Raw genomic sequence first — 23,129 nt, forward strand, 5'->3', positions numbered from 1 at the left:
TCTAGCCTTCCCTTCGCTGTGTTCCGCCTTCTTCTGACGTCATTTCCTTGACGTCAGAAGAAGGCGGAACACAGCGAAGGGAAGGCTAGAGACGTCGGGAGCGCCGCCTCCTTCACTGACGCTGCGCTGCTGGAACCGCCAAGGAGGTAAATTTAAAAAGAAAAAAAAAGAAAAGGGATGTTGGGGGGAGAGAAGAGGATGGGCAGTTGAACAATGGGAGCGGGAGGGCAGGGGAGAGATGAGAACATGGATGCGAAGGGGGAAGGGAGAAGAGGGCAGGCCAGGCCAACTGGGACATGATGGGACATGGGAGCGAGAGGAGAGAGAGGAGCATGGATGCGAGGGGGGGGGGGTCATGGAAGGGAGAGAGGGGAATTGCTGGAAAAGGATGAATGGAGGGGGCAGGGGGACAGAGGAGCATGGATGGGCATGGATTGGGAGGGCAGGGCTCAGGGAGAGAGGGAATTGCTGGAAAAGGATGAATGGAGGGGGCAGGGGACAGAGGAGCATGGATGGGAGGGCAGGTGTCAGGGAAGGAGGAGAAATTGCTGGACATAGAGGGGAGGGAAGAGAGATGAAGGAGATGAATGAGGGAAAGGAAGAGAGGAGAAAAAACTGCACATGGATGAAGAAAATAGCAGAAGCTGAGGACCAGAAATGAAGAAGAAAGGAGGAAAGGAAAGACATAAATGGAAAGGAAGCCCTGGAAACGGAGTTAAGAGGACAGATAGCAGCAGAATCAGGATACTGGGCCAGCACGATCAGAAAAAGAAAGTCACCAGACAATAAAGGTTAGAAAAAAATCATTTTATTTTCATTTAGTGGTTGGAATATGTCCACTTTGAGAATTTACATCTGCTATCTTATTTTGCAATGTATAGCAATTTGTTTCTAAGAATATTGCTGACAATTCCTGTCAGTGGTGGCAAGTGGTGAGCGATCATCTTTCACGGGGGGGGGGGGGGGGGGAGGGCGGCCGCCAACTGATAGTCTGCAGGGGGGCGCCAGAGACCCTAGGCACGGCCCTGCCCTTCTGGCTCTATTCACAGCACACAAAACCCAAGCAGAACTTCTCAGATGCGAGAGGCGATTGCTTCTGCTCTCAAGAACACCATCAAAATACAACAGACCCCTCAGAGACGCCGCCGGTGGCTACCGATACAGGTTGCCCAAGCGCAAGCCTACGGTTAACACAGATTAAGAACCGCAGCTCACTAAGCAACTGTCAGTTTACCGTTTTCTTCACTGTGCAAACAAACGACCGTCTAAAAGTGTAAAACCCGTCAAAATGACAAACCGGCGTTATTTCGCCATCATGTGTTTTTTTTTCACAACCAAAACTCTCTAATGTGCAGAAAGTAAGTAGGTAGAGACGTCAGACCTCGTGTCGTTAAAGAGGAGCGATCAACTACCAGAAAAAAAAAAAAAAAGAGGGTTAGAGACATCAAACCTCAGCTTGATCAACCAGAAAGAAGAGGGTAACTACTAGAGAATGAAGTGGGAACAAAGTTTGTCCCCATCCCATCCGCAGAAGCCTCGAACAGTTATGATTTTATATTTAAATCATTTTATTAAAAAAAGAAAATATTCCGTACAACTGTCTAGTATAGTCCTCTCTTCAGCGCCGCCCCTCTCTCAGTTCCAGTCCTTCCTCCCTCCAGCACTGCCTCCATGTCCCCTTCAGTTTCAGCCATCCCTCCAGCACTGTCCCCCCCCCTCAGTTCCAGCCCTCCCTCCAGCACTGCCCCCTCTGTTCCAGTCCTCCTTCTCTCCAGCACTTCCCCCTTCCCCCTCCCCTTTACAAGTCCAGCACTAACCCTTCCCCCGGACAGATCCAGCATTCTTTTCACTGCAAAGATGCCCCCACAGGCCTGCTCAAGGCCTTCCCTCCTCCGGCTCCCGCCTTCGACTGTAACTTTCTGTTTCGAGAAACAGGAAGTACATCAGAAGGTGGGAGTTGGCAGAGTAGGGAAGGCCCTGGAGCAGGCCTGTGGGGGATCTTCAAGGGGAATCAGGGGATGGGAAAGGAGGTAAGGAAGGGAAAGAAGAGGACGCCGGACCCACAGTAGAGGGGTTTTTTTTGGTTTTTTTACCGCGGGTGCAAGACATTTTACCGCTCCCACAAGCCAGTAAAAAGTTTTGCTCCCGCTCCCTTGGTAAATACGGTACCAGAATGAAGCTTGAAATAAAACACGAGAAGCTTCTGAAGCCCCAGAATGAGGCTTGAAATGCACATAGAGACAGTCAGAACAGCACTCCCTGAATATTGCCACACACTCCAAGTACCCTAACTGCTCAAATTTTCCTGCAACCAACTTCAAAAGCAGCCCAAATGGGCTGGAAACTGCAGAACTGGTAACACAGAGGTTGGTTTCTAAAACTCGGGCACCTCCTTGGCCACCAGCATGGGGGGGGGGGGGGCCTGGGCCCCCTGTAGCTACATCACTGCCTCTGACACTCCCATGCCCTCTTATGGCCATGCCCCACTTTTGAGATACACACGTATGGGAGTTGGGCGCACTGCCTTATAGAATAGTACGCAACCAGAACGTACATGCAAATTCTAATGGGTAGCAATTAATTCAATAATTGGCTGTTAGTATCCAATTACTGATGGTTCAGCATTCGTTATTCAATTAATTTGAACACGCTTCTTGGGAGCCATTTATAGAATCCAGGTGTATGTGATTAATGCAGTAAAAAGCATTCTAATAATAGCACAGACTGTACATGATAAAGCCATTACTAATGTCAACACATCTACTATAATAAAAAGCACCTCCAACGTTCTGAAGCTGACTCCATGGCAGTGAAAGGTTTGTAGGGTTCGTGCTGCCTGTAACACTGTATCCATCTCCTGTCCTGGCGTTAGCGTGCTTCCTGGTTCGTCACAAGCAGCACTGACCAACCACACGATAGCGGTAAAACGCGTGCAGCCTCGGCCCTTTTCTCTCTCTCAGCTGTGGTCCCGCCCTTACGGAAACAGGAAATGAGGGCAGGACCACAGCTGAGAGAGAAGGGCCGAGTCTGCACGCCTTTTACCGCTGCTGGCGCCCACAGTAACCCCAACGAGGTAAGTCAAGATGACTTTTTTAAACTTCGTAGGGAGGGGGCCTGGAACTGACAGAGGGAAGGAGGGGATGACCCTGGAACTCGGAGGAAGGGGGGACGCCCCTGGCACACACTCTCAATCTCACACACACACTCTCACTCTCTCAGACACACTCACACTCGCACATTCACTCTCTCTCTCACAGTCACTCTCACACACACTCTCTCAAACATACACACTCCGAGGAAAACCTTGCTAGCGCCCGTTCACTTCTTTCAGAAATGGGCCTTTTTTACTAGTTAAATATAAGAACAGCCATACTGGATCAGCTCAATGGTCCGTCTAGCCCAGTATCCTGCTTCCAACAGTGGCCAATCCAGGTCACAAGTAGCTGGCAGAAACCGACAGTAGCAACATTCCATGTAGAACCCTAAAGAATAGCAAGATTCTGGAATCCTAAAGAGTAACAAGGTTCCAGAATCTCAAAGAGTAGCAACATTCCATATAGAACCCTAAAGAACAGCAAGATTCTAGAATCCTAAAGAGTAGCAACATGCCATGCTACCAGTCCCAGGGCAAGCAGTGGCTTCCCCATGTCTGTCTCAATAGCAACTATGGACTTTTCCTCCAGGAACTTGTCCAAACCTTTTTTTAAACACAGGTACTCTAACGCTCTTACCACATCCTCCGGCAATGAGTTCAAGAGCTTAACTATTCGTTGAGTGAAAAAATATTTCCATGCAACTTCGAGTGTCCCCTAGTCTTTGTACTTTTGGAACAAGTAAAAAAAAAAAATAAATAAATAAATCGATTTACTTCTACTCGTTCTACACCACTCAAGATTTTATAAACCTCAATCGTATCCCCCTCAGCCGACTCTGAACACTAAGGGATCCTTTTACCAAGGTGCACTAACAGATTTAACCCCCCCCCCCCCCCCCCGTTTACTATGCCGCACGCTAATGCTGACACTAATAGAAGCCCATTTTATACCGCTAAATCCATTAATGCATCTTAGCAAAAGGACAAGAAAAGTAAATATTTCAATGTTAAAAATAAATGTAAGAGAAATAGAATTATCTTTTTTCTTTTTAAATCATTTTTATTTAGTTTTTGTACAGAAACAGTGTAATAAGGTAAGCCGAATTGTAAACATCAATAAACACAGGTATGATAGGCTTCAAATGTGAAACACAATGAACAGAACATAGTAACATAGTAGATGACGGCAGAAAAAGACCTGCATGGTCCATCCAGTCTGCCCAACAAGACAAACTCATATGTGCTACTTTTTGTGCCAAAACATACGAGCAGAATGTTTTAGCATCAATTACAAAGATTCATTAATGGATAAATATCAATCTAATTTACCCCACTTGCGTTTACATTTACATGTAGCAGGAAGAAATTTTAATAAAATATCCTATATCTTAAATAATGAAACAGTATTCCAACACATAAGCACCGCCATACTGAGAAAAGACCAAGGGTCCATCAAGCCCAGCATCCTGTCTCCGACAGCGGCCAATCCAGGCTTCAAGAACCCGGCAAAACCCCCCAAAAAATTATATATATATTTTTAATAATGTTCAATGGACTTTTCACTCAGGAATCTGTCCAAACCCCCCCTTAAACTCCGTAAGGCCAGCTGCTGTCACTACATTCTCCTGCAACGAGTTCCACAGTCCAATTACACGCACATGAAACTAGATAAACTGGAATTATCCTATGTTGATCAATAGAAGAACAATGCAATTAAAAAAAAATCAAAGAAGCATCTTCACCAGAAAGAGTTTGAAAGGGCAATAGATTTCCAATAGAAAGTTGAAAAAGATGGCTAATATTTTAGGCCAAATCAGGGGCGTAGCCAGACAGCAGATTTTGGGTGGGCCTAGGCAAGAAGTGGGTGGGCACCAAGTGTCCTTCCCCACCCCACACAGCAAAAAAAATATCTTAGCTGGCGGGAAAATGCTTCTCTCTACCTTGGCAGTCTGCAGCAGGCATGCACTGAAAACTGAGCATGTGCAGGTACCAGTATCGTGGAGAGCAGCATTTTTGTTACCTTCAGGGGGAAGTCTTCAGCTGATAGAGCTCGGGATCCTCAATAGCTACCACTAAACGTGTGCTACTGTTGGGTGGGCCTGAGCCCTAGGTGGGTGGGCCTTGGCCCACCCAGGCCCACCTGTGGCTACGCCACTGGGCCAAATATCCAGACAAAATGTATAGACATTATTACATTCAAACAATATAGGCCCTGTTTACTAAGGTGCATTAATGCTTTTAGCACGCCTACACTAACCATGTAGGCACCTAGAGGGTTATTGTAGGCACATACATGGTTAACACGCGTTAAAAAAAAGTTAACGCGCCTATGATACTGCTCAGTAAACAGGGCCCTCCCTATATGTTCCAGTGTACCCTTCTGATTGGAGCAAGACTAACATAAATCATTGGGTGCTAATTAAATGATTTAATAGGCGTCCAATGAGCTCTGTTGTAAGAAATATAAAGATTGAGTGATAGAAGAGGAGAGGGAGGGGGTCAGAAGAGAGACCATCGTTTGTTTGACAAATATTTACCAACATCTTCTTCCCATGCTTTTTGGGAAGAAATGCTAAATTTTAATATTAAATATTTCAGAACTTAATTTTAACAATTGTTCATAAAACAAATAGTTATTAATGTTTTAAGTTTTGATCTTCACTTTATCAGTGAGAAATCTAGACATGATAATTTGCAGGCCGTTTTTCCATATGGGACTGTATAGTAGGCAAATTCATAATAACCTTATTGCAAGAAACCTTTATACTTTCTTGAGTCTATAAGGCTTATCATACAAAACAAATATATATTTTCAAATTCTGGTGTCACCTCAGTAACAGCAACAAGAAATCCCTCTTCTGCCAGATGCTGTGAAGTAACACAAAACCCTGCAAACGCTCACAAACCAGGTAGCAAACAGAACATCTGGACAACAGACCTGCACCATTTCTATTTGGGACTGATGGCAGCCGGGTAGTCAAGAACCAGAAATAGGGACCAGTTACCATTTTATTTCAAGGGACACACCTCCCACCTCTTGGGGGGGGGGGGGGGCACACCAGTGTGTCCTGACACACTGGTTGAGACTAGACAGATAAGAGAGTAGCAGGAATTTAGCTAGAAGATAAGTGACAAAAACAAGCATGACTAAAGGACAACGCTGTGTCATAAAAGTACGTGCTTGTGTGGGTGACTTACACTCTCTGGTTCCTGTAGCCACAAACTGGTGCTTGTTAACGCTGCCTGCTTGTTTGTAGCCTGGGCACTTTTCCTGGCCCAGCAAAAAATAACTCAAAATAACAGAGCAGAAAACCACACACAGCACAGATCCAGAAAAAGAAAAAAAAAACGTGGCAAACACAAAATTAACAGATATGGGGACAGTCTGAAGGTCAAAATCCATAGATTCACTGCTCACAATTTAAAGTCATTCCTCCCAGGGTTGTTTTTTTTTTTAAATACGTGCAGAAAACGGACATCCCTAAATCTACCATTCAAAAAGTTCTCAAAGTTCCAGAAATAAAATGATCATCATCAGACAGAATTAGGAACTGTAGCCTTTTTCTTAAATGTTGATGAAATACTTGACAAAGTACTTGTGCGCATAAAAAAAAAAACCCCTTTGATCACCCCCTGCAGCGGCTCCCAGTCCATCCCAGCAGCAGCATGTTACTGGTGAGATCGGGCAGGGCACAAGCTACAACATTACAACAACACCCCCCCCCCCGACCCCAGTGTACCGCTGGCCCTCGGCCACCCACCACCAAAGACAGGCGGGTATCAGGACCACGTGTAGGCACAGCCGCCCGCTCCCCGGCACCGATCCCACCCAGACCTCTGGACGTACCCCGGCTGCTCCCCGCACCGGTGCCTTGGACTCACGTGGGGGGGGAGGGGTGCGCTGCGGCAATCGGGGGGCGCACGTCCCCGGTACTCACGTGGGTGCAGCACTGCGGCTTCCCCCCACCTCCCCGGATTCTGTGCCGGGCTCGCGCACCTCCTCACTGCCTCCGAAACTTTCCCGGTGTTGTGTGTGGACTGTGCAGCTTATCTGCCTGGGGGCAGGGAGTCTGCGCGGTCCGCCCCGGAAGGAGGTCGGGCCATGCGGGAACGGCGCCCAGGGGTTGCAATATATAAGACACAAAGCGGCTACTGTCAGGCGATCAATGCAGGGCCCGGCGTGATGCGACGCGACATCATCTACCGCCGTGCAAATCACAGAGCGCCGAGGGATGCAGCACGAGGAGGCATCTCCTTGCGTGCAAATAGTGCGGTGAACTGAGGGGGGGGGGGGTGCAACGCAAACCGTCTCTACTTCCCCCCAAAAAAATGCAGGGCACGACGCAATGCAACACGATTTACCGCAATGCAAATGACGGTCACGCGGGGCATCGAGGGATGCAACAACATAACGCGTTTACTGGCGTGCAAAGAAGGCAGAACACGGTGCGATGCAGCACGATTTGCTACCGTGCAAATAACAAAAAGCACTGACGGATGCAAAGCAAAACGTCATCTACTACTATACTAAATGGCGCCGGGAACCGAGATGGATGGCTTAACTGAAGACACATTATACGTACAGTTGACAATACTTAATGTCCACACGGGGTGGGGGGGGGGGGGGGTTGAATTGAAAACAGTATTGTTCAAGAAGGCTTATCCCCCAGGTTCAACATAATCAGAATGATCCCTTACTATTATAAGATCCAATAGACTCTAATTACATCTTATCTTTCATATTTACTACTGATTAATTGTTGTTTATATCCTACTTCGATACCCATCGTTGAAAAATTGTACTTCCTGCATTCTAACTTACTACAATATTTTTGTAAGGGACTTTGAGCCTGCTATTAGTGGGAAAAGGTGGGATACAAATGTGATACATAAATAATAAATAAATAAATCGAACAAGTTTGGAGACAATGGGATTCCTCAATGTAAAGGGGACACTCCAAGACTTCCCCTTTAAGGCCGCACACTGAGGTCTACCTGCCAAAAAAAGAGCCAGACCACTTCAGCAGCAAATCCTGTAGTCCTCCGTTCTTTAGTTGTGAATAGTAAGCTTTGATGGACAATGTCAAAGGCAGCAGAGACATAGGATCCAACTTTACAGAATCTCTGATTAGATTGTAAGCTCTGTGGAGCAGGGACTGTCTCTTCATGTTCAAGTGTACAGCACTGCGTACGTCTAGTAGCGCTATAGAAATGATAAGAAGTAGTAGTAGTCTTGGGATTCCGGAATCTTGCTACTCTTTGTCCTTATCCCTTATTTGTTCTGTTTGTCTGTCCTGATTAGATTGTAAGCTCTGTGGAGCAGGGACTGTCTCTTCATGTTCAAGTGTACAGTGCTACGTACGTCTAGTAGAGCTATAGAAATGATTAGTAGTAGTAGTAATAAACCCATTGCGTTACCCCTCCTTGGACAAAGAAGAAGACATTTCGTAATATTGGGGGTGCTCAAGCACCCACAGAGCTAGTGCCTACAAGAGGATGGACTAGGTCCAAATCCCTTCATCCCACCCACCCATCCCCGCAATCTGCCTTTTTTCTGATACTGTCCATCAAAGTCAGCAAAACAGTTTCCATACCGTGGTCTGCCCGGAACCCTGCCTGCGCAGGATGGCGTGACTGAATTTCATTACAAAGTTAGGCAGGAACATTCACACACACTCACAAAAAGGTATGGCAAATGTTGATTCTAATTTATTACCCTCTTTTATGGGGTCCCTCTATGTCTCATAGAGGCATATTTTCAAAGCACTTTGGGAGGCTAAGTTCCATAGGTTTCTATGGAACTTTGGGAGGCTAAGTGCTTTGAAAATATGCCTCAATAGTAACATAGTAGATGACGGCAGAAAAAGACCTGCACGGTCCATCCAGTCTGCCCAACAAGATAACTCATATTTGCTGCTTTTTGTGTATACCCTACTTTGATTTGTACTTATGCTCTTCAGGGCACAGACCGTATAAGTCTGCCCCGCACTATCCCCGCCTCCCAACCACCAGCCCCACCTCCCAACCACCGGCTCTGGCACAGGCACAGACCGTATAAGTCTGCCCAGCACTATCCTCACCTCCCCAGCCCTGCCTCCCAACCCCGGCTCTGGCACAGACCGTACAAGTCTGTCCAGCACTATCCCCACCTCCCAACCACCAGTCCCGCTTCCCACCACCGGCTCTGGCACAGACCGCATAAGTCTGCCCAGCCCTATCCCCGCCTCCCAACCTCCAGCCCCACCTCCCGATCTTGACTAAGCTCCTGAGGATCCATTCCTTCGGCACAGGATTCCTTTATGCTTATCCCACGCACGTTTGAATTCCGTTACCATTTTCATTTCCACCACCTCCCGCAGGAGGGCATTCCAAGCATCCACCACTCTCTCCGTGTCTCAGTTTCCTTCTTGCCAGTTTATAGTATTCCTGATGTCTGTTCAGTTAAATATAAAGAGGCTGGGCTGAATATGTTGTGCTTTTGCACTTTCCCACCTTAAAGTTGCAATATTATTTGTTTTATACATATGATTATGATGTCAATGTTGTATTGGTTTGATTCTGAATAAATTGTAAACCTCTCTGTTACTTACTGTTAGGATCGGAATACAACATAATCTGGAATAAATAAATACAATTTGCATTAGTCAGCCCACAAGACTGTCTTTTCCAACACTTTCGTCAGACTAGATTGATTCAGCACAGCTGGTCTTTGACCAGACAGAGGTGGCCTCTCCTCTAAACAGTGTTTAAGATATGTATTTATTTAGATTTTGCTCACACCTTTTTCAGTAGTAGCTCAAGGTGAGTCACATTCAGGTACTCTGGATATTTCTCTGACCCAGGAGGGCTCACAATCTAAGTTTGTACCTGAGGCAATGGAGGGTTAAGTGACCTGCCCAAGGTCACAAGGAGCAGCAGTGGGATTTGAACCAGCCACCTCTGTGCTCTAACCACTAGGCCACTTCTCCACTATGTGCCAGCACCATCAGCAGTCTGCTCTCTGTTCCCCCAATACCATTCACCTAATGCTGATTCTATAATGGCATCTTGGCATTAACAGTAAATACTACAGTAAGCAAATTATGGTTGTCGGAGGTATAAAGCAAACACTTTCAACACATGTCAGCATAAGCCAAAAGGAATCTGCTTACTGTTGCATTTGGTTTTAGAAATACCATTTACCATTGCATAACCTACACGCTAAGACTTCTGAAGCAGGCACTTTGGCACCAAAACACGGCAGCTGTGTCGAGTCATTCGGTGACTTTTAATAAAGATCATATTTTTGAGCAAGCGTCTCCCTTGCTGTTTTTTGGAAGAGTCAGCCTACCCTACTCTGGACTCTTTCTGTTGACGTTCGTAGGGATTGAGTGTTCCTCCACTTTGTTGTGCCCATAGGCGCAAGATCTGCGCTTAAGCTCTAATAAGGGCACTGCCGGATTCTATATATCGCGCTAGCGTTCTGTGCTGAAATCTAAGCGTATTCCATAACAATTGGCTTAACAAGCCAATCAGCATTTTTAACAGCACTTAACAAGCAATAATGAGCACTAATTGGCAATAATTAGAATTTACACACATAACTTGCTAAGCATATTCTGTAATGAACTGCGCGTAAATTCAAAAGCATGCAGTTCAAAAGGGGCATGGCCATAGGCGGGGAAATGGGCATTTTGTCGGTGTTCCCAAATTCACGCACATTGTTATAGAACAGTGATGGCGAACCTCTGGCACGCGTGCCAGAGAGGGCACGCAGAGCCCTCTCTGTTGACACGCGCGCCGTCGCCAGGGGCGTAGCCACGGGCGGGCCTGGATGGGCCCAGGCCCAGCCACTTTCCCTCCAGGTCCGCCCACCCAACATCTCCTCGCATGTCCTCCCCGCCGGCGCTGATTATCTCTGTCAAAGCGACCGCGTCTTTGAAATCCCTGCCCGTCTCTAGCCTTCCCTTCGTGAGTTCGTTCTCTCAGAGTCAGTCCCATCTTCTGACATCATTCCCGCGAGGGAGGGACTGACTCTGAGGGAACAAACTCATGAAGGGAAGGCTAGAGACGGGCAGGGATTTCAAAGATGCGGCCGCTTCGACGGAGGTAATAAAAAAGAGTTACATGCAGGGCATGGATGAGAGCAGGAGGGGAGGGCAGGGGAGAGAAGAGAATCGCTGGGTATGGATGGATGGAGGGGGGCAGGGGAGAGAAGAGAATTGCTGGGTATGGATGGATGGTTGGAGGGCAGGGGAGAGGAGAGTTGCTGGACATGGGTGGATGGAGGGGAGGGCAATTGTTGGACGGATGGAGGGGAGGGAAGGGAAGACAGGAAGGAGATGCACATGGATGGAGGGGAAGGGAGGCAACAGCAAAAATCACATTACTCAAAAGCATGCCAAATGTTTTTAAAGTTCTGTGATTCAGGTTAAATTGCCCTGTTGGCACTTTGCGATAAATAATTCGATTTTGGGTTGCTGTTTGGGCACTCGGTCTCTGAAAGGTTCGCCATCACTGTTATAGAATATGGTCCAGTCCACATAAATCCACGTGCAGGGATTTATGCCACATTTTCATTGGTGTAAATGGAGCCGCGTAGTTTTAAGCGCTGGGATATCAACTAAGCGTATTCTGTATACCGTGCTTAAATCTTATAGAATGCGCTTAAGTGGAAATGTTTTCTGCGCGGACCTTTTAAGAGTCCAATATAGAATCTGGCCCTTAGTACCTAATTTGCAGTGCTATTTATAGAATCCAGCCCACCGTGCGCACTGCGCGTTCTTCTTAAAATAGATGCATATTTTGCGCATAGCAGGGGAAATTCTATAAATGGTGCTCAAAAATGGGTGCCAGAAAAATCCACGCTAGGCAGAATTCTATAGAGAGCACAATGGGATGAACACTGCGGCCCGTCTCGTCTTCCGCCAGGGTCGCTTTACTCATACTACCCCTCTCCTCAAGTCGCTTCACTGGCTCTCTATCCGTTTTCGCATCCTGTTCAAACTTCTTCTACTAACCTATAAATGTACTCACTCTGCTGCTCCCCAGTATCTCTCCACACTCTTCCTTCCCTACACCCCTTCCCGTGCACTCCGCTCCATGGATAAATCCTTCTTATCTGTTCCCTTCTCCACTACTACCAACTCCAGACTTTGTGCCTTCTGTCTCGCTGCACCCTACGCCTGGAATAAACTTCCTGAGCCCCTACGTCTTGCCCCATCCTTGGCCACCTTTAAAGCTAGCCTGAAAGCCCACCTCTTTAACATTGCTTTTGACTCGTAACCACTTGTAACCACTCGACTCCACCTACCCTCCTCTCCTCCTTCCTGTACACATTAATTGATTTGATTTGCTTACTTTATTTATTTCTTGTCTATTAGATTGTAAGCTCTTTGAGCAGGGACTGTCTTTCTTCTATGTTTGTGCAGCGCTGCGTATGCCTTGTAGCGCTATAGAAATGCTAAATAGTAGTAGTAGTAGTAGTAACACCCTTTACAGAATAGCGCTTAGACCCCATTCCTGTGCCCAGTGCCAGAATTTATGTCAATTGAAACCCGGTGTAAATCCAGCACCCAACTAATGGCATTTCGATGTGTAAATGGAGCTATTTTGTGTAATACTGTACATAACATTTTGGCACGCCCATGACCTGCCCCTCCCCTGGCCACGCCCCCTTTTCGAGTTGTGCACTGTGGAATTTAAGCACCCGGTGTTATAGAACGGCGTGCAAGCAGATGCGTATGAGCAAAACCAAATTAGTGCCACTGAACTTCAGTAATGGATTGTTAAGGTCAATTAATTGATAGTTAATGGCTTGTAAACCAATTTGGGTGCACATCCTGGATTCATGCCAAACTTTTGACACCATATGTAAGAAGGGAAGGGAAAATGGGACTTGATATACCGCCTTTCTGAGGTTTTTACAACTACTTTCAAAGCGGTTTACATACATTAGATTGTAAGCTCTTTGAGCAGGGAATGTCTTTCTTCTATGTTTGTGCAGCGCTGCGTACGCTTTGTAGTGCTATAGAAATGCTAAATAGTAGTAGTAGTACATTCAGGTACTTATTTTGTACCAGGGGCAATGGAGGGTTAAGTGACTTGCCCAGAGTCACGAGGAGCTGCAGTGGGAATCAAACTCTGTTCCCCAGGATCAAAGTCCACTACACTAACCACTAGGCTACTCCTCCACTCCTCCACATAAGCGTTGCCATACTGGGACAGACCTAAGGTCCAACAAGCCTAGGCTACTCCTCCACTTGCAACATTCCATATAGAAGCTTGCCCTTGCAGATCAGCAACGCAGCCGCGTATGTGCAGGACGTCAGACTCACAGAAAAAGAAGCCTGCGTGGCCGTGTTGCTGATCTGCAGGGGCAGGCTTCTACATGGAATGTTGCTAGTGGAATAGCAACATTCCAGGTAGAATCTCAAATAGGGAAAGGGAAATGGGACTTGATATACCACCTTTCTGAGGTTTTTGCAAATACATTCAAAGCGGTATACATATATTCAGGTACTTATTTTGTACCAGGGGCAATGGAGGGTTAAGTAACTTGCCCAGAGTCGCAAGGAGCTGCAGTGGGAATCAAACTCAGTTCCCCAGGATCAAAGTCCACTGCACTAACCACTAGGCTACTCCTCCACTCCTCCACATAAGCGTTGCCATACTGGGACAGACGTAAGGTCCAACAAGCCCAGTATCCTATTTCCAACAGTGGCCAATCCAGGTCACAGATATCTGGCAAGATCCCAGCTGATTTTATGCTGCTTATCCTAGAAATACTCTCAACTTGCAATGGCTCAGTTCTACTACAACTGGGTAGAGATACCTTTCTCAAGTCAGCAGAACGGATGCAGGTGTGCAGTCAGTGAGGCACTGTTCTAAGTAGGGACATCTCATAGGTCACAGGCATAGACGGTCGGTAGCCCAACTGTTTGGGGAGGCTAAAGGTGGCGGAGCTTACCTCCATACGCTCCGTGGCAGCGACGTCAATGACGAAAAAGACTACAGGCTCGCCGCCAGCTTCTCCCTTCTCTCTGCACACAGTGTCCCGCCTTCTGCGGTGATGCATTTCCTGTTTCCGCGAGAGCGGGACACTGTGTGCAGAGAGAAGGGAGAAGCTGGCGGCGAGCCTGTAGTCTTTTTCTTCATTGACGTTGCTGCCACGGAAATAAAAGATGAAAATGCACGGGATGGGAGGGTGGGCTGCACCACAAGCGGAAGTCGACGATTGGGCTGGGGAGGCTTAGCCTCCCCTAGCCTCTTATACGGGGCGCCTATGGTCACAGGGGTTTAATTCTGGTCTCTTGCATACCCCTCTTTCGCGAGAGTTGTAATCATCGACTTACCCTACCACCCTCCTCTTTAATGGTGATATATCTTTTATCTTTTCTATTTTTCTTATACTGACACCAGAGGTATGACTGTTCTTAATACTGCATACTCATCGGGAGCTTCTTAATTAACTATCTGACTGTCTGACAAGGCTGTAATTTTGTTTATGCAAAAGCTTCACTTAGCTTGATCCTTGAAGTGCGCAACTCTCCCCGACAGGTGCCTGTTTCGCACAACTCGGCTTTGTCAAGGGGTTGTTGTCGCACCAATCCTGGAATCAAACAGATACACAACGTCAGTGTTAACGTTCTTTAGAGCAGGGGTGTAGACAGACTTCGGCGAGAGGGGGGTCCAGAGCCTGAGGTGAGGGGGCACATTTTAGCCCCCCCACGCCACCACCCCTCCCGCCATTTTTGACCCCCCCCCCCCGCCACCACCGGTGCCACCACCACCTTTGACCCTCCCTTCCCCCCGCCGCCAACGTTCCCCCGCCGCCGTCGCCGACGGGTACCTTTGCTGGTGGGGTCCCCAACCCCCACCAGCCAAAGTCCTCTTCTCTGGCGCGGCCGCATTGCTGATCTGCAAGGCTTCTGTTTCTGTGAGTCTGACGTCCTGCAGGAGAAGACGAGTCCCCTTCTCCGGCGCGGCCGCGTTGCTGATCTGCAAGGCTTCTGTTTCTGTGAGTCTGACGTCCTGCAGGAGAAGAGGACTTTGGCTGGCGGGGGTGGGGGTCCCCCGCCAGCAAAGGTACCCAACTGCGGCGGCGGGAGAGGGTTGGCAGTGGGAGGGGGGTCAAAGGGGTTGGCAGCGGGGGGCCAGGGCCAAATCTACAGGGGCCCATGCCCCCGTGGCCCCACGTAGCTACGCCCCTGTGGTCTGCATCAAAGGGAACAGGTGCACCGGTCCAGAGTTTTCCAAGGCTTTTCAAACTGAAAGATTCCCAGTGATTTACGATTGACATGTGATTTTTTCATTTGATATTATGCCAGTAGCTAGGCATTAAACAGTTTACAACTATAAACAAAATTCATTCATTAGCACGACAAGCTTCTTCCAAGTTGGATGGTTTCCAACATACAGTGTAAAGCAGTATTTCTGATCCCAGTCCTCAGGACACACTCAGCCTGTCAGGTTTTCAGGATAGCCTCAATGACTATGCATGAGAAAGATTTGCAAACGCTGGACACAGTGCATGCAAAACTATCTCCTGCACATTCATTGTGAATACTTTGAATAGCCAATTGGCTGGGAGTGTTTGAGGGCAAATCTAGAAAGTCTTGAATGAAACAGAAACTGAAAAAAGAATACAAAACAAAAATAGCCTGTTCCTCACCATCTCCAACGGGACAGTCACCATATTAATAAAAAGATGACGCTGCAAATAGCTACACTTTTTGAAGTAACAGGTACAAAATCTTGCAAAATGTTTGTTTTCCTCTAACTCTCTAAATCTGAGGTGGTGCGGTTACGCCCCTGGCTTTCTAAGAATTCCGTTGTGATGCTGCTTTTTGGATATAGTAATGGTAACATAGAAGATGACGGCAGAAAAAGACCTGCACGGTCCATCCAGTCTGCCCAACAAGATAAACTCATATGTGCTACTTTTTGTGTATACCTTACCTTGATTTGTACCTGTCCTTTTCAGGGCACAGACCGTATAAGTCTGCCCAGCACTATCCCCGCCTCCCAACCACCAGCCCCTCCTCCCACCACCGGCTCTGGCACAGACCGTATAAATCTGCCCAGCACTATCCCCGCCTTCCAACCACCAGCCCCGCCTCCCACCACCGGCTCTGGCACAGACCGCATAAGTCTGCCCAGCACTATCCCCGCCTCCCAACCACCAGCCCCTCCTCCCACCACCGGCTCTGGCATAGACCATATAAGTCTGCCCAGCACTATCCCCGCCTCCCAACCACCAGCCCCGCCTCCCACCACCGGCTCCAGCACAGACCGTATAAGTCTGCCCAGCACTATCCCCGCCTCCCAACCACCAGTCCCGCCTCCCACCACCGGCTCTGCCAGCTAATCTCAGCTAAGCTTCTGAGGATCCATTCCCTTGGAACAGGATTCCTTTATGTTTATCCCACGCATGTTTGAATTCCGTTACACGGAGGGCATGAAAACCCAGTTCTACAAACCTTTTACAGCATTACAGTAAACTAACAGAAAGTGAGCAGAATGGTTGATTTTATGGTGAAAATAATTATTACCTTCACTGCTGCTGGAAAAGATTTTAAAAAATGGACCTATTTAATAAGAAAACACCACACCTCAGAAGAACGAATTTGGGAAATAATATTGCACAGACTCCGGGGAGTGATCTCACAGGAAAGAAATAGTGTCCTTTAAGCATTTTAGCAAGAATGATGCAAGCAGATTATTTGCTGTGACTGTCTCCAAAGAGAGCATGTGCTGGTTAAGAGCGATACTAGGTTTGTTCCCTTAGTCATGCTTAGTAGGCAAAAACATGGTCTACTCAGTATGGAAACCTATTGAATGTTTTTTAATCTAAGGCAGAGTGTTCTCAACCCAGTCCTCTAGACACAGCTGCCAGTCGGGTTTTCTGGATACCCACAATGAATATGCATGAGAGAGATTTGCATGCCCTACCTCCATTGTATGCAAATTTATCTCATGCATATTCATTGTGGGTATCCTGAATAAAAAATGTTCTCACTTATTTATAAGCATGATACCTCATAATTTGCAACACTATTTAACAATTTCCTTCTGTGTCAAAGGTTGTCAACTCAGCTCCCAGGACACACCCAGTCAGTCCGATTTCCACAATGAATATGCATGCGATCAATGTCCATGCACAACCTCTGTTCTATGCAAATCTATCTCTTGCATAGATTGGCTAAGTGTGTTCCAAGGGCTGGGTTGAGAACTGCTGTTCTATGTTAATCATCAATAAATGTATTTATTTATTACATTTGTACCCTGCGCTTTCCCACTAAAAGCAGGTTCAATGCGGCTTACATAGTAATAGGGATTACAAAATATTGATAAAGACAATAAAGTTAAGTATAGCAGAATAATAAAAGAGAATAGGTAGGTAGAGTAGGGAGTAGGAGAGGAGTGAACAAGGGTAGGTGAACATTGGAAGAGGGTGGAGGAGGCGGGAGGGGGATGGGTTACAGGATGAACAAGGGAATTTTGCTGGGAGAAGTAGTCTAGGTTATTGTCGTTGTCTCCTGGATACGTGTTGGGTAGTAGGGTTCATAGGATTAGTTTGGGTCATTAGGATAGGCTTGTTTGAACAGATTGTACTTCCCAAGTGTAAACAATAAAATAACAAAATCCAGTGGTTCCCAAACCTGGTCCTGGAGGCACCCCAGCCAGTCAGGTTTTCAGGATATCCACAATGAATATTCATGAGAGAGATTTGCATGCACTGCCTCCTCTGCCTGCAGATCTCTCTGATGAATATTCATGGTGAATACCCTAAAAACCTGACTGGCTGGGGTGCTTCCAGGACCAGATTTGGAAACCACTGACATAATCCTTCTAGTAACTTGTAAATTGAGTTATCATACAACTTCATGGCCCACCAGAATTTTAAACCCAGTCCTCGGGATATTCCCAGCCAGTCGGGTTTTCAGGATATCCATATAGAATATGAATGAAAGAGATTTGCTTACAGTGAAGGCAGTGCATTCAGTTTCTCTCATGGATATTCATTGTGGAAATCCTGAAAACCCAGCTGCCTGGGTGTGTCCCGAGGACCAGCATAAGACCCATAGGATCTACAGCAGAAACTAAGAATTGTTCTTGGTGGCACCTGGTTCCCTGACTCTGTCCCAGTGATACTGCTCTGCTTCACCAATGGGCCCGTGGTGTTGGGGGTCCGGGGCACTTGTTCTGTTTGCCCCTGTCCTCCCCCTCCGCTCACAACCAGCCCTATGTCTGCAAGAACAGGCCGAGCTGGTTCCGATTTTCTGTTCCTTGCGTATAGAGACCAGTGGCGTAGCCAGACTGCCAATTTTGGATGGGCCTGAACCCAAAGTGGGTGGGCACAAAATTTTCTCTCTACCCCCCTCCCCCAGCAAAATTTAGTCACGCTAATCAGATGCATTTGTCACACAGGGTAAAGTGCTGCTTTTCAGTGCATCAGATTTCAGAAAATTTATTTAATAGCCTAACACCCTTTTCAATGAGCTTTCAGAGGCCAAAACCTCCTGCCTCAGGTCAGTATAATGCTGTTACGGTATCCTCTCCTGACCTAAGGAAGGAAGTATTGGTCTCTGAAACTTTATTAACAAAGGTACCATATTACTTTATCCTAAATTAAAAATAAAATTATTTTCTTTACCTTTCTTGTATGGCCATTTACTTTTTCTCATTGTGTCGCTCCCAGTCTCTAGATTCTGCATTCCTTCGTTTTCGCTTAACTCTTCTGCCACGGTTTCCTGGCCATTTCTCATTTTTCTCTCCTTTTTCTTTGCTTTCTTCAATATTTTTCTGCCTCTCTCTCTCTCTGTCCTGATTTAATTCATTCTTACTATCCATTCTTTAATTTCCTTCATCTACTTATGGCTTTTCATCTTTTTCTCACCCTTGTTCTCCCCATGCCCCTTCCTCTTATTCTCCAGTCTTTCACTACTCTCCTTTTCCATCCAGCAGCTCTCCTCTTTCTCTCCCCATCCTTCCAGTCTCTCCCCTTTCTCTCCCCATCCTTCCTTCCAGAGTCTCTCTCCCCATCCATCCGTTTTCCCTCTTTCTCTCCCCATCCTTCCATCTGTTTTCTATCTTTTCTCCCCATCCTTCCATGTTTTCCCTCTTTCTCCCCATCCTTCCATGTTTTCCCTCATTCTCTGCCATCCTTCCATCTGTTTTCCCTCTTTTCTCCCCATCCTTCCATGTTTTCCCTCTTTCTCCCCATCCTTCCATGTTTTCCCTCATTCTCTGCCATCCTTCCATCTGTTTTCCCTCTTTTCTCCCCATCCTTCCATGTTTTCCCTCTTTCTCCCCATCCTTCCATGTTTTCCCTCATTCTCTGCCATCCTTCCATCTGTTTTCCCTCTTTCTCCCCATCCTTCCATGTTTTCCCTCATTCTCCCCATCCTTCCATGTTTCCCTCTTTCTCCCCATCCTTCCATGTTTTCCCTCATTCTCTGCCATCCTTCCATCTGTTTTCCCTCTTTTCTCCCCATCCTTCCATGTTTTCCCTCTTTCTCCCCATCCTTCCATGTTTTCCCTCATTCTCTGCCATCCTTCCATCTGTTTTCCCTCTTTCTCCCCATCCTTCCATGTTTTCCCTCATTCTCCCCATCCTTCCATGTTTCCCTCTTTCTCCCCATCCTTCCATGTTTTCCCTCATTCTCTGCCATCCTTCCATCTGTTTTCCCTCTTTTCTCCCCATCCTTCCATGTTTTCCCTCTGTCACCCCATCCTTCCATCTGTTTTCCCTCTTTTTCTCCCCATCCTTCCATGTTTTCCCTCTTTTCTTCGACAAGGCCCGCCCTGCATGCCAGCGCCAGCTCCCATTGCCGGCCACTGCTGCTTTTCCTGTTGAGCAGCAGGGCCGGCGCTACAAAAAGAAGAAGCGCTAATGGCGCTAAGGACCGTAGGACGAGAAATGTTAAAAAAAAAAAAGCGCGGCACCGGCAGGCACTGTCTCGGCAGCCTTGAGGCATTGGCTGCTGAGGCATTGGCTGCTGGCTCGCAGGCTCCTCCCGCAGACGGGAGGAGCCTGCGAGCCAGCAGCCAATGCCTCAGCAGCCAATGCCTCAAGGCTGCCGAGACAGTGCCTGCCGGTGCCGCGCTTTTTTTTTTTAACATTTCTCGTCCTTAGCGCCGTTAGCGCTTCTTCTTTTTGTAGCGCCGGCCCTGCTGCTCAACAGGAAAAGCAGCAGTGGCCGGCAATGGGTGCTGGGGCTGGCGCTGGCGCTGGGCGGGCCTGGGCTGAAATTGGGTGGGCCTGGGCCCAGCCAGGCCCACCCGTAGCTACGCCCCTGATAGAGACTTGTAGTGCCTGTCTCGTAAGGAAACTGGAATTGCAATGCAGTGGGGATGAAACCAGGACTGGTTTGGCCTGTTTAGATGACCTAGAGTGAGTCTGCAATCCCACCCTGTCCTAGGATAGGGGTAGACAACCTCAGTCCGTGAGGGCCGCAACCCAGTCAGGCTTTCAGGATTGCTCCAATGAATATGCAAGAGATCTAATTGCATACAATGAAGGTCTTGCGTGCAAAGAGATCTCATGCGTATTCATTGGGGGAAATCCTGAAAACCCAACTGAGTCGTGGCCCTTGAGGACCGAGGTTGCCCACTCCTGCCCTAGGATAACCATAGAGTCCCATGTCCATTATTTATTTATTTATTTATTTGTAGCCCACATTTTCCCACCAATTTGCAGGCTCAATGTGGCTTACATAGTACCGGAGAGGCGTTTGCAGACTGCGGTGTAAACAAATACAAAGTGATGTTGTGGTAAGATAAAGTTCATGTGGCCACATTAGGGAATCGGAGAATGGAAGAGTTGTGTTATGTCCATTACGTACTTTACTACTACTACTACTATTTAGCATTTCTATAGCGCTACAAGGCATACGCAGCGCTGCACAAACATAGAAGAAAGACAGTCAATGCTCAAAGAGCTTACAATCTAATAGACAAAAAATAAATAAAGTAAGCAAATCAAATCAATTAATGTGAACGGGAAGGAAGAGAGGAGGGTAGGTGGAGGCGAGTGGTTACAAGTGGTTACGAGTCAAAAGCAATGTTAAAGAGGTGGGCTTTCAGTCTAGATTTAAAGGTGGCCAAGGATGGGGCAAGACGTAGGGGCTCAGGAAGTTTATTCCAGGCATAGGGTGCAGCGAGACAGAAGGCGCGAAGTCTGGAGTTGGCAGTAGTGGAGAAGGGAACAGATAAGAAGGATTTATCCATGGAGCGGAGTGCACGGGAAGGGGGTGTAGGGAAGGACGAGTGTGGAGAGATACTGGGGAGCAGCAGAGTGAATACATTTATAGGTTAGTAGAAGAAGTTTGAACAGGATGTGAAAACGGATAGGGAGCCAGTGAAGGGTCTTGAGGAGAGGGGTAGTATGAGTAAAGCGACCCTGGCAGAAGACGAGACGGGCAGCAGAGTTTTGAACCGACTGGAGAGGGGAGAGGTGACTAAGTGGGAGGCCAGCAAGAAGCAGATTGCAGTAGTCTAAACGAGAGGTGACAAGGGTGTGGATGAGGGTTTTGGTAGAGTGCTCGGACTTTAGTTTTGTTGTGTTGCAGAGATCAGGCATTTATGTTGGGTCGGTAGGGTATGCCTTTTTTAAACAGGTTAGTTTTTAGTTTTTCAAGACCAGGGTCAAAGATCCCCTTCAAATTCTCAGCCCGTGTCCTCTCCCCTACTGTTACTTGATGGCTCTCACTGTGTGACTCGCCCACGGGTGCCCTGCCAATCAGTAGAGACAGTAAGCTGGGAGCTTGGTATGACGCAGATCCCCCTTTTTGGGGACAAGCTGATCAGTCCTGGTTTCACCTCTGGTAATGGGCAGAGAAGCAGTGTTTGAACTACCAGCTATCCCTTCCCTGTTCCACCCCTTCTCTGCTACATTCTGCTTTCGCAACTTTTTCCTTATCTTCCTTTTCAAGCTGCAGCCTGACCCAGAAATCCACACATTCAGAATTATCCTGAGCTGCCAAGTTAACCAGTTCCAGGAGGGAGACTTTTTGGCCAATCCCAGTTTTGAATTTACTCCCCAAAACAGTGGGGGCTTTATAGACCCTGATTCCACCCATTGAAATCCATGCTACAGGTCCCATAATGCATCATGATAGCTTTATCAAAAGTAGTCTAGTGGTTAGTGCAGTGGACTTTGATCCTGGGGAACTGAGTTCGATTCCCACTGCAGCTCCTTGTGACTCTGGGCAAGTCACTTAACCCTCCATTGCCCCTGGTACAAAATAAGTACCTGAATATATGTAAACCGCTTTGAATGTAGTTGCAAAAACCGCAGAAAGGCGGTATATCAAGTCCCATTTCCCTTTCCCTATTTGAGATTCTACATGGAATGTTGCTACTATTGGAGATTCTAGATGGAATGTTGCTACTATTGAGATTCTATGGAATGTTGCTATTCCACTAGCAACATTCCATGTAGAAGCCTGCCCTTGCAGATCAGCAACGCGGCCGTGCAGGCTTCTGTTTCTGTGAGTGTGACGTCCTGCACGTATGTGCAGGACGTCAGACTCACAGAAACAGAAGCCTGCACAGCCTCATTGGTGATCTGCAAGGGCAGACTTCTACAAGGAATGCTGCTAGTGGAGGAGTAGCCTAGCGGTTAGTGCAGCGGACTTTGACCCTAGGGACCTGGGTTTGATTCCCACTGCAGCTCCTTGTGATTCTGGGCAAGTCACTTAACCCTCCATTGCCCCTGGTACAAAATAAGTACCTGAATATATGTAAACCACTTTGAATGTAGTTGCAAAATACCACAGAAAGGCGGTATATCCAGTCCCATTTCCCTTTCCCTATTGGAGATACTACATGGAATGTTGCTACTATTTGAGATTGGAATGTTGCTATTCCACTAGCAACGTTCCATGTAGAAGCCTGCCCTTGCAGATCAGCAACACGGTCACGCAGGCTTCTGTTTCTGTGAGTCGTACATGCAGGACATCAGACTCAGAGAAACAGAAGCCTGCGTGGCCGCATTGGTGATCTGCAAGGGCAGGCTTCTACATGGAACGTTGCTAGTGGAGGAGTAGCC

Source organism: Microcaecilia unicolor, chromosome 12 (genome assembly GCF_901765095.1).
Source record: "Microcaecilia unicolor chromosome 12, aMicUni1.1, whole genome shotgun sequence".
Lineage (NCBI taxonomy): Eukaryota > Metazoa > Chordata > Amphibia > Gymnophiona > Siphonopidae > Microcaecilia > Microcaecilia unicolor.